The 14589-nt window shown below is 40.9% G+C and overlaps 1 long non-coding RNA gene across 1 annotated transcript in view; it reads right to left on the reverse strand.

Moving 5' to 3' along the window:
• Positions 1–440: 440 nt before the first annotated feature.
• LOC138953023 (uncharacterized) overlaps positions 441–14589 on the reverse strand; it is a 16709-nt gene continuing 2560 nt past the window's right edge. Inside the window, exons 2-3 of the long non-coding RNA XR_011451470.1 lie at positions 1357–1472; positions 441–569 (exon numbers count right to left, since the gene is read on the reverse strand). This is a non-coding gene — a long non-coding RNA (uncharacterized lncRNA). The remainder of the gene's footprint in view (positions 570–1356; positions 1473–14589) is intronic.

Here is a 14589-nt window from a genome sequence, read left to right on the forward strand (position 1 = left end):
AGAGACAGAGACAGAGAGAGAGAGAGAGAGAGAGAGGGGGATGGGGGCAGACAGAGACAAAGAGAGAGTGAGAGAAAGATGCAGACAGACAGATATACAGACAGATAGACATATAGACAAACAATGGCACACCTAACCATGGGGAAGAGAGAGAGAGAGAGAGAGAGAGAGAGAGAGTGAGAGAGAGAGAGAGAGAGAGAGTGACAGAGACAAAGAGAGGCAAATAGAGACACAGAGAGAGATAGAGAGAAAGAAAGAGAGAGAGAGAGAGAGACGGACAGACACATATACAGACATAAACATACAGACAGACGGAGACAGATACACATATTGACAGACAATGACACACTTAACCTTGATCGCTTAAATGTTACTGAATCAAGTGGTGCTTTGTTAAGTGTGTTGATTTCTATCCTGCCTCTAAAGTTCAATGTGATGTGAGCAATATTAAAACAGCAGTTCTCACCTTCAGTGGGAAGAATGGACAGCACTGTGGCTGCATCTTGAGCCATCGTCTGGTCTGCGGAACATTGCAGGTCGTCCAAAGCCTTCCTGAGAGACCTGACTCTCTGATAACACACACAACTATACACGATGAACTGTCATTTATATAGGTATAGATCATTATGAAGTGTATACATTTATATATTCAAATCACAGGACCGTTTGGGGAGTATTTATCGAAGACGTTTATCACCTGCTATACGTCGCGGAGTTGAGAGAATAATGCAACAGAAAAGTTAAGAGAAGTTAATCATCGGTAGTTCTCTCATGTCAAACGCTGCATGGTGAAACTGTGCATATAATATAGGCCATCACAGATCATGTGGCGTATGCACATCTCACAGCCACAATCTGCAAACACTTACGCAAAGAACAAACAAACAAACAAACAAACAATAACTAAGTTAAAAAAAACAAAGGATTACAGTAACTGTACTCACCGATACAAGAACGAGACAAGGTACGAATTTTCGCTTATGAAAGCTTCATCAGGAAAAACAAGAACACAAAAGTTGTCTTTTGTGTTCTTGTTTTGCCTGATGAAGCTTCCATAAGCGAAAATTCGTATCTTGTCTCGTTCTTGTATCGGTGAGTACAGTAATCCTTTGTTTTTTAACTTTGTTCATCTTACCACAGTCACTTCGTTGTTTAGAAAACAATAACTATACTTTTTTATCAAACAAAATGAGGTGTACCAGTTGGATATAAAAAAATTTCACTGACATAAAGATTTTGCTGTGCAAACTGTGTAGGATTGTTGACATTTTCCAGAAGAACAGCAGATTTACAACAGTAAAATCTGTAAACAAATACACACAAAAACACCTAAATTCTAAGAAATCTGTGGCCTACTGCAAGATCTTGAAGACTCTCTGAGCTTTTCCCAAGTTCTCTGACGATAGCTAGGGCCAGCGTTTTCTCTTCTTTCTCACTGTTCCGAAGAACCATTGCAAGCATATGCAGGAAACCTGTAACAAACAAAAAGATAACGATACAAATCAACGTAATTAGAACACTCATGTGGACATTAATTTTTTAGGTGATTGTGAATGCGAGAGAAACAACTGGACGCATAAAGAAAGACAGCGAGGCGCAAAGAAAGTTATAAAATACATCGCAGGTTTATATGTCAGTGATGATTAATAGCTGTGTCTTTCTTTTAGAAACAAAAGAGGTCAGTTATAAGAATTAACGCAGAAAAAAAGGCAGCTTGAGCTCAGCAAAATTGTGTGTGAATGAAAAAACCACACCATGCAGCTGCTGTATTCTAAATGTAACCTTCGCTGAAAAACATTTTGGACTAGACTGTCCGGATGCTGACCTACATTTTGCGTTGTTACGAACTATCGAAGGATTGATAACTCACAGTTCAGAACAGAAAGTCCAAATCTCATTGTTCCTGTTTTCCACTGTTTGATGATACTTACTGTCGGTAGACATTATTTTTCTGTTGTTATCCAGTTGAGCAAAGACAGACAGTGCAAACAGGACCTGATCAAGTTTCCACTCATGAGCAGCTGCTGCATCAGTGTCGGCAGCCAATACTCCATCAACAATGTCCCAAAAGAGGTCAAAGACGTGGGAATCGAGCTGCAGGAGACTTCTCTCCGAATCATTCACCAGCCAGGCCAAAGTCATCAGTGCCAGCGCTCGAACACCTGCACAGTACATTTGTTTGTTTGTTTGTTTGCTTAACGCCCAGCCGACCACGAAGGGCCATATCAGGGCGGTGCTGCTTTGACATATAACGTGCGCAATGCACAAGACAGAAGTCGCAGCACAGGCTTAATGTCTCACCCAGTCACATTATTCTGACACCGGACCAACCAGTCCTAGCACTAACCCCATAATGCCAGACGTCAGGCGGAGCAGCCACTAGATTGCCAATTTTAAAGTCCTATGTATGACCCGGCCGGGGTTCGAACCCATGACCTCCCGATCACGGGGCGGACGCCTTACCACTAGGCCAACCGTGCCGGTCACAGTACATTAATGAATACTGTTGAACACAGGTCGGCTAGTTAAACACCTGGACCTGGCTACACGCTGTCAATGGAATGTTGCTCTAAGACGTTATTAAGCATTTTCGACCATTAGGTAAATGGATCTTTGTGTAAGTAAGAACCCCTCAGCGGTCACGACTAAAAAAACTCCATCCACCTTCCCAAGTTCAAATAACGATAAATCATATTGTAATTCAATCAAGTTTGTGTTTTAATGAAACAGATCCTGTGATTGGTCAGAATGCCCCAACTCATTACAAATTACCGGTCATTAAGTAGATGTTACATGCCGAATCTCAGTAACTATTAAACATAATGGTCGAAGTTTGCGAACCATGACAAATGCGACCTTCAGCGAGCTTTTTCATGACCGCGAACTGAGACCATTATGTTTAATATTGACTGAGACGAGGTATGTAACCTCTTTAGACCTCCTTTCTTCAGTTATTCAAAGAAAACAGGAGTTTTTGTGCAAAAGTTTGATCGAATCCGAATCACTCAACCAGTCAACCTGCGCAGGCGATCGATTAATGCGCGGTTGTATAGTTCCGTGCAAATCATTCCATTCTGTTAACACTTCTTGTCAGTTTCCCTGTTTTAGACTAAAATCAAGTACACAGATATGCTGTTTTTCTGCTGTGGCGGTAAAGGCAGATATTGTGTGTTCTGTTTATGTTTTAGTATCGTGTTAGGATAATGTTCTTTCGTCAAATGGGACTAGCAGACGAACTTTTGCACCCGTGTTCGAACGTTAATTACTGTATGAAGTTCAGTTTTCTGGGGAAAATAGTGTATGAAACCGCTTTATGTTGTTTAAATTGATGAGATGTGTGCATTTTGTTGCGTGTGATCTTTTTATAAAATGAAATATTGTTGAAAACTGACCGTCGGATTGCAGTCAGTGTTGTCGAAGAAACTGCGTTAAAAGAAGGGGAACTACTCTTGTCGGCAAGAGTATGAGTTACTTGCCTTGGGAATTTGCTTGTGATGAACCAGAGATCTGTAGAACGGAGTGTGCACGGCAGATCTAGATTCAGAAAACAACCTAACTCATGGATTTTATATGGAGATTCATGTGTTCAGGCCTGTAGTTGTTAATTTAAATGCGGTATGTTTGTATTGTTTGCTCCAGAGATGTATATTTCGTACGTATAGAGCGTTCGGAACTTTTCAGTCGCAAAAGTAGTACCAAAACAGAACAGCTTCTCAACCCATTGCGCTATCGAGGATTCAGGCTGTTGCTGGCTCGTTATTTGTTTGGTTGCTGGGTCATTATCGAAAAATAACTAGCTCTACAAGTTTACAGAGGTAAAGAAGCAGAGGGGGGAATAATTGTCGATAATCACTCGCTAAAAAATCCATTAACAACCTGCTGGCGAGGCGCATTGATACAGCCTAAACTAGTCTCGGTTAGCTTTGAGGGTCATTTTACAAGTAGGAAATATGAAGGCTAACGAAACACCGAGACCATAAGGTATGCGAAGTGATGACGTCGAATACGTGACGTAAGTTGATGCATGAATTCTTCCAGACTACGTCAGTCAATTCCAAAGATCGCTTTTGTGATGAAAAGAATTTGTTTTAGAGTTTGCTGTCCAGAAACCCGTCAAAAAAGAAGGGAAAATGTGTGTGAAAGAAAACAAAACAGGAGCAGAGTGATACGATAGGAATACAGAGACATATTTCTTGGGACTTGACCCTTGCAGGTAGGTGGACTGAGAGTTGTGTGTGAACAGAACAGAACCAATTCTGTCTGTTTACAACCGCATGAAAGCAGGAAAGAGATCGTCGTCAGATTGAATTACAATAACATTAACATGCTTCCATTTGAAACTTCTCGGTCTTCATCGTGGATTGACGCCCTCCCAAAGTCTAATTGAAGCCCTCCGTCGCTTCGCTCCGTCGGGCTTCAATTAGCTTTTGTCGGGCGTCAATTAACATGCTTCCATTTGAAACTTCGAGGTCTTCATCGGGGATTGACGCCCGACAAAAGCTAATTGAAGCCCGACGGAGCGAAGCGACGGAGGGCTTCAATTAGACTTTGGGAGGGCGTCAATCCACGATGAAGATCGAGAAGTTTCAAATGGAAGCATGTTAATGTTATTGTAATTCAATCTGATGACGATCTCTTTCCTGCTTTCATGCGGTTGCAAACAGACAGAATTGGTTCTGTTCTGTTCACACACTACTTTCAGTCCACCTACCTGCAAGGGTCAAGTCCCAAGAAATATGTCTCTGTATTCCTATCGTATCACTCTGCTCCTGTTTTGTTTTCTTTCACACACATTTTCCCTTCTTTTTTGACGGGTTTCTGGACAGCAAACTCTAAAACAAATTCTTTCATCACAAAAGCGATCTTTGGAATTGACTGACGTAGTCCGGAAGAATTCATGCATCAACTTACGTCACATATTCGACGTCATCACTTCGCATACCTTATGGTCTCGGTATTTTGTTGGCCTTCATATTTCCTACTTGTAAAATGACCCTCAAAGCTAACCGAGACTAGTTGAGGCTGTATCAATGCGCCTCGCCAGCAGGTTGGATTTTTTAGCGAGTGGTTATCGACAAATAATGACCTGTAATTTTTAATGAGTTGGGGCATTCTGACCAATCACAGGATCTGTTTCATTAAAACGCCAACTTGATTGAATTACAATTCCCGATGAAGACCTCGAAGTTTCAAATGGAAGCATGTTAATGTGTAATTATCACAAATTCAGTGCCCTATATGGCTTTTTGACCAACCAGGACGGATTCTAGGTGACCCTCTAATGTTATAACGTTCAGACAGGGACCCTTTTTGTTTATCACGCTAAAAATTAAAAAGACAAAGTAAACAAGAGGCGAAGCCTTCAAGGCTCACGTAAGAAATCGACAAACAGTAACACAAACTCAATCACTCCGTCACACATACACACACACACACACACACACACACACACACACACACACACACACACACACACACACACACACACACACACACAGAGTAAGCATAGGTGAAACTGTGCAAGAAAGCGAGACCCTGGATCTGCCAAGTAGTCTCGGGCCGCTCACAATAACAATGACCGAGACGTTCAGTAATTCCTTTGCGTGACGTCTAACCCTCTTACGTCATAATGTGACGTCTTCAAATAGTTTCTATCACACACGTCAAACACTTTTGACCGAGACTGACGTAATCCATAGACTCGGAAATGTTAAAGTTTCTATCACACACACACACACACACACACACACGCACGCACGCACGCACGCACGCACAGACAGACAAACAAAGTTTATCATCGCATAGGCTACACTTACGTGAGCCAAAATGTAATTCAACAATATCAGCGTAATTTATTCTAAAGAATGACACTTCAAATGCTGTCAGGTAATACTCTCTTTATCTAAAAAAAAATACCGAAAAGCGAGATTTGTCGGTGGGTGCGTAACGGAACAGCAAGGCACCGCCCATCGTCTGAGTGTGCAATGCCGACCGCTCACTTGAAATCTAAATGATCAAAGTTCGGAAAAATCAAGTGAAATTGTGCCACTCGCTTTACATCAAATGTATCTTTACGTCATTTCCCATCCGTCTGGAGTCGGTTCTAAATCTGTCGCTCTCTGTTCAACGAGAAAAAGCGAAGCAACCGAAACACATGTTCAACATGGTTTATCTTGTGAGATTGTTGTGTGTCAAAGGCATTTGACCTGTGAATATTCATCACGTCAGGTGTGTTACTCTGATTGGCTGACTCAGGTCACGAGAATTCTTTGACTGACAGGCATAATCAGGTAGAAGCGCTCAAGTTCCCATTGTGGCTGTTCTGTCTAATTCGCGGGGTTGCTTCGAAATTTCTTTTGGTCGAATTAAATGGTAATAAAACCGTTATTTCTAATATGCTGACTGTTAGCAAATGATAACAGACATGTCTCACAAACGATATCAGCATTCGCCTAAAAGGCTCATGCTTGATATCTTTTTTCTCGACATGTCTTGTTATCATTTGCTAACAGTCAGCATATTAGAAATAACTCATAATAAACGTTTTCCGGATATAACACTATCTGGATTTCCAGCGGTCTGCCAAAGTAAGAGCCACTCTTTACCTCAGCCAAGCTATTCACAACGAGGCGGAGCATGTTCCACACTTCCGATCGGCTTTATCCTGCCGCGGATCGCGACGAACAACGTACTTTGGTGTGTATGTTATGCAGCGTGCGCTAAATATGATATCATCTTCTTTCGAAATTATAAACACCGGAGCAACTAATCGCCGCCGATGGCTTCCTGATTACCGAAAGTGTTCGCTAAGCACGTGTGTTTTCCTAAACTCTCGTTACCTCAAGCCAAACCCACGAGACCTCGGTCAAAACACGTGAGCGATCACAACGTGCCAGGTATCATTTCCGCAACAAATTTTGAACTCAGCTGTACTCGTGAACGCTGATGTTTGAAAGAAAAACCGGGTAACATACTGTGCGCGCGCTGCTTAACATACACATCACAGTTATTTGTTCGTCCCGATTGCAGGGGAAAGCCGATAGGAAGCGTGGAACATGTTTCACCTCGTTTTGAAAATTCGAAAAGAGTTATTGCAAGGACATATTCTGCAGTTGGTGAAAAGTGTTCATGAAAATGCTTTGCATGGGGTATGGACGGCTTTAAGACTGCCGATCAAAAGCAAGTACTCTCTCACTAATATTTGAAGGACTATACGCTCTGACGAAACATATACTTACTTGTATAAAAGCAACAGCTGCTGCTTTTTGCCCAGAAAGGCTTCACGCAGTCAACAGCGCCAAGATCTCTGACTGTCGGCAACACTTCTGGATGCACGCAGCAGTTGTGGAGAATCTCGCATGAACACTTAAACACCACCCCCCTTGCCTGATTAAGATTAAACAAAAAACATGATACTCATCACTATCAAACAAAAAGCAGCTGCCATCATCAATGACATAAGTATAACTGGTTCTGATTTTGTATTTTGCGACGGCACTATCATGATATCAAAATATTCTACTCAAAACAATACCCCCAAACATTGTTAGGCCTACTATCAGCTTTACCCGGCTCCGCTCGGGTCTCACTGAAATACAATCAAATGCGAACTCCTGCTCATTAAAACAATTTAAGTCTTTACATAAATTTGGTTATGACCTGGTTCAGCTGAGACCTCCGTAAGACAATCGGAAAAGATAATTTGGTCGCTTTTCTGTAGAAAGTCAAACCTACGATAATTCAAGGGAGTTAAACCTCCCTACTTCCTTTTCCGTCTTGAACGCAGCGCGAGAAGACGTGTTTTTCGCGGACGAAAATTATATCGCCTTCGTGTGATATTTTTGGTCAACATCGACTCACTTGACGGTATTGTACGGTGGTATTTATGTTCATAGCGTGTTGTCAGCCTATTATTTTAACAATAGTTTCAGGTGTATGAAAAATTTAGTTGAAAGTACACACAGCATGCTTCTCAGTCAGCGTACTTCTACTGGTACGCCACCTTCACTGAAAAACAGAATTGTCACGAATGATATTTTCTTTATGGTATGGTACGTTGCCAAGAAAGTCCCTTGCGTGTTGCAAGGTTATCAACTTCATAACTGGTGTGTGCGGAAAGTTGTTTTTCATCAGCATTATGTTAGTCATTCAACAGATCTAGATGTACGGGAACGTCACCAAAAAATGTTACGTCACGCGTTTGCCAGGATCTGCGGGGCAACGTACTTTTTCGAACATTACAAAAGTCGCGGGCTGGTCTTTGATACCCGTTCGACCATCTAGAACACTGTTTTATTTGTGTATCGATGTATATCGCTGTATATATATATATTATATATATATATATATATATATCCTGAGCAATCCGTGATCAGAAGTATCATTGGTGGTATCGTGTGATATTATGATGGTTCTGTTTACATTCCGATGCTAATATTTTATCATTGGCATGAATTTGAAGAATCGGGCATCATGCACAATTCATTAACACACAAAAATGTAAATAAAATTATAAGTTTTTTAAAAAAGAAGATGATATTCTGTCAACTCTGCCCCATGTGATGAGTGAATCGAGGAACCGCCACTCTAGAACGCGGATCATCCCCTGCGCCACGAATAGTCAAAGAACGAGGGACATTGGAAGAGTAGTATATGGCTAATAAGTATTATCTTTTGTATTAATAAATGTACACACAATTCATTCCAAGTGGCATTAGTTGTGACATAATTATAATCAATCCACTATAATTATATTGTGTGTATTTTCCTACAAAACTATACACGGGCATTTTCTTTCCTCAAGCTTGAAACTTTGAAAGTTTGCTTGCCGATTGGCTATCCCATTCCAAATTTGTCATTCTTTCCCTTTCAGTTGGCGTTATTTGTTCACTATTTCACGTTGTTACCGTATTAAAAACCCTTACACTTGACCTTCTTGATTAAAAATAAAATGCTGTTAAATCCACCGACGTGAGCCGGCAGTCATGTATATGCGCGCAAAGGAAGCGAAGGAGATTGTCTGCACTCGTTAAAATACAACCTCATCGAAGCGAAACATGCGTTTTGCAACCTTTTAATCAGATATATGTCAGTAAGAATAACAATACAAACGCTAATGTGTTTTCTGCATTGCAGTTATGGCCAGAGAGTTTGACAATGCGCCTCGTTGTAGACTCGGGGACATATCCACGTCAAAATAAAGGACCTTCTTGCTACTCTAATAACACAATAGCTTTTAATAAGCTAATACATTTATACTATATATAACAAGTCGCGTAAGGCGAAATTACTACATTTAGTCAAGCTGTGGAACTCACAGAATGAAACTGAACGCACTGCATTTTTTAACAATGACCGTATAGTCCGCCGCTTGTGCATAATGGAGTGAAACTGACGAGCCTGTTCAGCGCGGTAGTGGTTTCGCTGTGCTGCATAGCACGCTTTTCTGTACCTCTCTTCGTTTTAACTTTCTGAGCGTGTTTTTAATCCAAACATATATCTATATGTTTTTGGAATCAGGAACCGACAAGGAATAAGATAAAATTGTTTTTAAATCGATTTCGGAAATTTAATTTTGATCATAAATTTTAATTTTCAGAGCTTGTTTTTAATCCAAATATAACATATTTATATGTTTTTGGAATCAGGAAATGATGTAGAATAAGATGAACGTAAATTTGGATCGTTTTATATAAACAAAAATTATTACAATTTTCAGATTTTTAATGACCAAAGCCATCAATTAAATTTTAAGCCACCAAGCTGAAATGCAATACCGAAGTCCGGCCTTCGTCGAAGATTGCTTTACAAAAATGTCAATCAATTTGATTGAAAAATGAGGGTGTGACAGTGCCGCCTCAACTTTTACAAAAAGCCGGATATGACGTCATCAAAAGTATTTATCGAAAAAAAGAAAAAAAACGTCCGGGGATATCATTCCCAGGAACTCTCATGTCAAATTTCATAAAGATCGGTCCAGTAGTTTGGTCTGAATCGCTCTACACACACACACAGACCACGACCCTCGTCTCGATTCCCCCTCTATGTTAAAACATTTAGTCAAAACTTGACTAAAAGTAAAAATGGATGTAAGTCTCTGGTCGCCATACCTCCGAGGTGGCAAGAGGCAGACATAAGGAGCCGCAGATGTGCACCTGGGTTTTAGTTTCTTGATTTATTGTTTTCTTTCTCAGATTATGGACCTCTGCTTTATTGAATACAATATATAGTGCAAGGCCAGTTCAGTGCCTACTGTTCACCTGTAGCAAGCACACTATGCCAGGCATATTAGAGACTCTGTATGGCTCCTATAAGGGGAAGAAAGAAAAGTAACTAAACAGTTCCAGAAATGTCTAGAAGCTAAGGGAGGTAACTCTTGCTTTGTTATCCATGGGCAGGAGGTAACGCTTATCATACCAACACACAGCATCTAAGGGTGCAGCATGATCAGTTGAACCTGCTGGTCAATTATCTGGAATTTTCCCAAGAAAGGGATGTAACGCATTCCATAACAAAACATGTAATTAGGAATTGAATATATGGTGACACTCTCAGTGGGCAGCACATGCCTTAAAATGCTTTTGAGGCCACCCCGGGCGAAGCCGTGCCCTGAATCTCTGCTATCTTCTCGAAAGTTCCTAAGGAAGAGAGAAGGCTGAAATCAAAGTTATTTTTCAGCAAACAGAGTATGTTAGAAACTCCCGGGCGAAGCCGGGCTCAAAATGCTAGCATATACATATAGTTAGACAATTTAACAGAACAAACACAATTTCACATCTATCAATTACTTTGGTTCACCAAGTATTATGAAAGAGCAGAGCAAACTTGGCGGATAGGATTATCTCATGACTTACCAGAATGTCCCCAGGCATGTTTCGCATATGCCTCAGGTCCTCCGTTATTGTCCGCAGAACATCCAAACGTGCAAGACAGAGACAAAAGCCAGCACTATATCTAGTTGCTTTCACAAACATCCAAATCAAGTTGTGCAAGCACTTCATGTTCGTGGTGTCGTCAGGATCACGAATGTTGGGCAAGAACGTATAGCCCATTTCTTCTCTCAGTCGGAGGTACATTTCCACAGCCTTGTCAACAAAACCAATCGCAACCATAAATCGAATTATTTGCTCAAAGTCCCATTCTTCTGAAGTAGTGTTTGCGTCAAATTGTATTTCTTCTAACAGTCTAAAAAGTCTATCGTACTTCAGAGGATGCAGCTGGAAAAAGTCCATGAAGTCAATGATTTTTGTGAAGTCATCCAACAGTCGTGGGTCACTCTTGTACAGTTCCAACACTTCCTGTTTGTTTTCTGAAGTCATCATCGTATACCTGTCGCCTGAAACCAAATAGACACAGCCACAGGTTCTTATCCTACAAACTATCATAGATCCTTCACACTCAAAGTCTCTTTCTATCAGTACATGGATGACAAATATATTGAATTTAAAACACGTTTCTTTGAGAAATGAGTTATTTCTTTATTTGGTGTTTAACGTCGTTTTCAACCACGAAGGTTATATCGCGACGAGGGAAAGGGGGGAGATGGGATAGGGGAAAGGGGGGAGATGGGATAGAGCCACTTGTTAAGTGTTTCTTGTTCACAAAAGCACTAATCAAAAAATTGCTCCAGGGGCTTGCAACGTAGTACAATATATGACCTTACTGGGAGAATGCAAGTTTCCAGTACAAAGGACTAAACATTTCTTACATACTGCTTGACTAAAATCTTTACAAACATTGACTATATTCTATACAAGAACCACTTAACAAGGGTTAAAGGAGAAACAGAATCCGTTAATCGCCTCATACGACATGCGGGGTGCAGAGAAATAAGGATGTGGAAAAGAAGACTTTTGGTAAGTGAAATAAAGGTGATGGATCCAGTCAGGTAGAAATAAGACAACAAGAAAAGAATTGGAAAACTGCAGGGAATAGTAGGGAGAGTTTTCTTGGAAGGAAATATAGGTGAAAGGACTGGTAAGGCAGAAATAAGACAAAGAAGAGAAGAAACAGAACCGTTAGTCGCCTCTTACGACATGCTGGTTAGCATCGGGTAAATTCTTTCTAGTCCCAACCAATATGGGACTCCCCCTAACCCGCGGGGGGTGAGAAATGAGTTGCACACGGTACTTTAATTATGGTTATTTTCATAAAAACCTATACACGCTCAAAATAGCAAGAGGTCAGGAAAGTTGAAGGTAGAAGCTGGGGTAAAATTCGTCGGAATTACGACGATAGTTTTGTTAACGGTTTGAATGGAAGATGTTTTCTGTAACCATCAAACGCGTCTGGGCATGACGTCCAAATTGATGCTTCAACACGTAGGCTTAAAACAATCTCCTATTTTGATGTTTACTCATTTATTTAAAGTCTCTACTATGAAACGAATGATGAGATATCGACGTTAAATACATGGCTGTAAATGATCACTACATTGTGCTTGCTGTTTTGGTGATTTGCAACGATTCTCCAGCTAGTCAACAAGTCCAGTTGGTGATTCTAGGAGTCTGGAATGGGCGTTCCAAAAGTTTTTTAAGAAGTCTCTTCTTTGACTCACTTACGAAAAACGACGCACAAAAGTACAGGGTGACCCACAAAATAAGAGTACCCAAACAAACTTGAACTCGCCGCATATGAGCATAACTTTCCTGAAAGACAAGCTAGAACGCTAACATTTGGAGCATTGTCTGTGCAAATCATGCAGAGGCTACTTGTGTGTGTAAATAAATTGTATGAAGATTGCTTTATTTTTGTTCAATTTATGACGTGTATGACTTTTCAACTGAGTTGTTTGGGTACTCTTTTTTTGGGGTCACTCTGTATAACGCCATCAACTTTCAAGCTTCAAAGTTTCAAAAACCACCGCCATATCATCAGATTTATTTCGCAAGAATGTACTAGGATATTTTTTAAAAAGAAGCGCTGGTGCATGTCGATGATATCCCTTTAGAAGACTACACAATAGCAGAGCTATTAAACCTCTCCCTTTCTGATCGCATAATATACATCCTCTCTTTAGAAGACGACACAAAAGCAGAAGTATATTACCTGTCTCTTTCTCAGAACGGGATATACATTCCCCCTTTAGAAGACGACACAAAAGCAGAGCTATAAAACCCGTGTCTTTCTCAGAACAGGATAAACATGCCCCCTTTAGAAGACGACACAAAAGCAGAAATATACATATAACATTGCTCTTTCTCAGAACACGATAATCAAACATAGATCTCTCTTCCCTCTCCAACATTCTGCGCGCGCGCGCGTGAGAGAGAGAGAGAGAGAGGGTGAGTGTGTATGTTTGTGTGTGTGTGTGTGTGTGTGTGCGGGCGTGCGAATGTAACAGTGCGCCCTTTTTTCATCTCCGAGTTACATTCAAGATCCATAATGTCAGGATGAGTTCATGTAGCAAAATCGCATACACTCTAATCGTGAGTTACAGTCTCTAATAATTATTGAGAATTTTGCCTCTGATTTCATACAATTTGTATATGTTCATAACATACAAAAGTCACGGCATATCATGTATCAATGTAACGTTTATCAAGTGCTTTATCTGAAAACCATGTTCAATTTTTGTTAATATCTCCCTTTGACTGTACCAGATGACAGTTATTGCCTTTGGTTACAAAATAACGGTTTAATAAAACAAACTTGTAATTTTTGACAACTTCAAATGGTTCTGAATTACAGATTGAAATAAGTGCCAAAGACATCCTTCTCCGTGGGGAAGCATGCTTTTTGAGCCGATTTTGTGAAAACATGCGCGCATGATACAAAACAAGAGCGAGGTGACCCAGATTTGTTTATTGATGGGCTATCTATTGCGAAGGACTGGGAGAGTTGAAATGTCTCGTTTTGTTACCGTTCTCACAAGATCAGTCACAGACGGGTTTTTTCTGTCTCTGTCTCTGTCTATGTCTGTCTCTGTCTGTCTCTCTCTCTCTCCCTCTCTTTCTCTCTCTCTCTCTCTCTCTCTCTCTCTCTCTCTCTCTGTATGTCTTTGTCTGTGTCTCCCTCTGAGTTTCTCCGCTTCTGTCTTTCTATGTCTGTCTCTGTCTATGTGTGAGTGTGTGTCTCTCTCTCTCTCGCTCTCGCTCTCTGTCTCTCTCATCCGACTCCTGGCACACAGGTCAAAGCAGAGGTTAACTTGAGTGCACGTGTACCTAGCAGGAGGGGGGTGATTTCTTCGGGCGGTGAACATGTGTTGTTGTTGAGCGGTCATCTATTGGAATGCATTCGGAGAGGTGAAATGTCTCGTTTGTTATTACCGTTCTCACCAGATCAGTTACAGTTTTTCTTTCTCTCTCTCTCTCTCTCTCTCTCTTTGTATGTATTAGTTGGCGCGTCCAGCCGTGTTGTTTACAAACCCGAAACCCGAACAAGCGCAGTAGCTGTATTGTGGGCGCTGCATGCATGCAGACTGTATGTGTACAAACTGACCCGCACACAGCGCGGTAGCTGGAACGGGTCAAGCTGACACTGACCGATATTCAGGCTGTGAAAACAGGAAGCGTGCTAGTCTGTGGGTTTCGCGTGTGACATCCCCGCTTTGAAAACATGTGTTTTTCCAACGTTTTGAGTTGGAGTTTT

This window comes from Littorina saxatilis, linkage group LG17 (assembly GCF_037325665.1).
Source record: "Littorina saxatilis isolate snail1 linkage group LG17, US_GU_Lsax_2.0, whole genome shotgun sequence".
NCBI classification, from domain to species: Eukaryota; Metazoa; Mollusca; class Gastropoda; order Littorinimorpha; family Littorinidae; genus Littorina; species Littorina saxatilis.